The sequence below is a fragment of the Tupaia chinensis genome, unplaced genomic scaffold (genome assembly GCF_000334495.1).
Source record: "Tupaia chinensis unplaced genomic scaffold, TupChi_1.0 Scaffold000279_1, whole genome shotgun sequence".
Lineage (NCBI taxonomy): Eukaryota > Metazoa > Chordata > Mammalia > Scandentia > Tupaiidae > Tupaia > Tupaia belangeri.
In genome coordinates, this window is record NW_006159762.1 from 837,333 (window position 1) to 839,880 (window position 2,548).

Here is a 2,548-nt window from a genome sequence, read left to right on the forward strand (position 1 = left end):
CTGGACTCCCACATGGCTGACCATGGCTTGAGTCCTAGACCTGGCAGCTTGCTTTCTCGTTTTCCCTTCTATCTCTCTGTTACTCTCTCTGGCCAAATTAAAAAATAATAACAACAGTAAATAAAGTTAAATAAAATAATTTAAAAAAAGAGAGATTAAAGGGACTCCACGAGGATGGAGGTATGTATTTTGTTCCCCAATGTATCCTTAGCACTGATGAGGATCCTGGCACATGGTGGGTGTGTGATAAACACTTCTTGAATGTGTTTCAATGTGGGAATCACACCCTTTTACCATGTCTGTCTTGGGGCAGGTCTAAGGACTATGCTATGCTATGGTACTTCAGTGACACATGTGCATCATTTGTATGTGCTGAGGAGGAGGTATTCACATTTTTTCCAGATGGGGGTCAATAATCAGAAAAGCTTGGAAACCTTCCATTTCAAAGGTTTCCAATACAATTCCCCTCCAAAGCAAGCAAGGCAAAGCCTCAGGCTGCCTGGCCAGGAGAGCCCTTTCTGGGCTTTGGGCCTCAGTGTCCCTTTCCTTACGGCACTGGGTTTAAATTCTGGTTGTCTCTGCCAGCTGGTGTGCTCGGCCACTGCTTCCCTCACATCTTTATCTAGAAAAGGCTATGGCTGGACAAGACACTTGCTGGAGGTCCTTTCTTTCTGGCTTTGCTAGGTCTCTGTGAACCCAAAGGTTTGGCTATATTTGAGGCCAAACCAAGCAGGAGCTTCCTGGAGCAAGAATCTCGGCTCTACAGGCACTCTGGGAAGTCCCTGCCCAGCTCAGATGCTCCGAGCCAGCAGCCATCAAAGCCATTTTGCACGGGTGCTAAGCAGTTACTCAACTTCCTGTTGTGTGTAGGCGCCTTAGATGTGGAGAAGCCCTGGCCACCCCCAACATTTCAACTTTGCTCTTGAAGTCTTACAAATTGAAAGCCAGAAATTCAAATTAAAAAAAACAAAAACAAAAAAACTTAAAACACCAGATAAAGCCAAACAACAAAAACACATAAAAGTGATTGCTGAGAAGGCTGTGGAGAAATTCTCATTTGTTCCTAATTGGCGTAGTCTTTCCGAACAGTATAACACTCAATTTAACAACTGGGTTGGAATGAACAAAACAGAAAGACATAATAGGAACTTAAAAAGTTTTTTTAACACACTGGTCACCTACATTCAATTTGGTACAAAGAAAATAGCCACACAGCTTTTTTGTTCTGTTTTTAAAAGTAAACATGTTCATAACACCCCTCTTTATCATGGTGATAGGGTGAGAAAATCCAAAGAATTACAAATATAGAACTAGTAAATTGGGATAATAACATGTAGGGATGCTATTAAATTATTAGACAAGACCTCTCAGTGGATTATGTAGAGGCAAATCAACTTTACTGGCATGTCAGGGACTTCACCGTTTACCTCAAACTTAAACATATGTTGTCTTTAACTCCCTAAAGCAAGTTTGAGAAGGTTTTTTTTTTTTTTTTTGGAGAGGTTTTTGCTATAGGGCCCGTGCGCTCGCCAGACAGACAGAGACAGAAAGCAAGAAATCACTCCCCAGGGGGGATGGCCACGCTGCAATCCCATCTCCTCCATTCTCCTCTCGGGATCTTGGGCACGCACGCGCACGTGCCACCGGGTCCGAGACTCGAACCGCGGTCAACTATGTGGGAGTCCAGCGACATAGCCATTACGCTTACTGCTGGTCCCACGTCGGAGAAGTTTTTTTAACTTCCATTTTTGTAGATAAGGAAACGGATAAAAGCAATGATTTGGAGACACAGCTAAATGGCACAGCTTAGAACTCTGACCCTAAATCCCAGAGGTCAGGAGGTTAGGCTCACCTGGCCAGACACTTTGATCAAAGTGGGCAGGCCTTAAAATGGCAAGGACAACAGCACACACATACTATGTGCCTGGCACACTGCCGAGTGTTTTATACACAGTATTGTATTTCAGCCTCATAATTTGAAAGGCCTCCATTTTCCAGATAAGGAAAGTTGAGGCCCACAGAGGTTAAGTAGTTTGCCAGTCATACACAGTGAAAGCAGCAGCAGAACTCTCTCCTAGGTCCCTGAGGCTTCAAAGACGAAGGATTCTCTTAACCACTCGGCAGCACTGCCCAGACCGGAAGAACAGGGAGAGCCTAAAATAACCGGGCAGGGCCCTGGGCTAGGCTCCCGGCTGGACCTGCAGCTTTTCGCTAACGAAGACGGTCGCTGCCCGCGGGTGCAGCCCGCTCCTCCCGGCCCCGGGCGGCCTGGCTGCTCTCCCTGCGCGCCGAGGGAGGGGTCGCCGGGGCCGCCCTGGACGGGACCCCTCTGACCCGGTCCCCGGGCGGGGTGCGGTCCGGGGGAGGGGGTGGCGGCCCGGGAGTGAGGGCGGGGCGCGGAGAGGGCGCCAGCTCATTTCCCGGCTGCAGCAACCCGGAAGGCTCGGGAGGATGGAGGGGAAGTGACTGGGTGTGGGGCCCCGCCGGCCCGAAGTAACGGGGCGACACAAATCGCCCGGCAGAGCCAGGCGGGCGGGGCCAGGGGGGC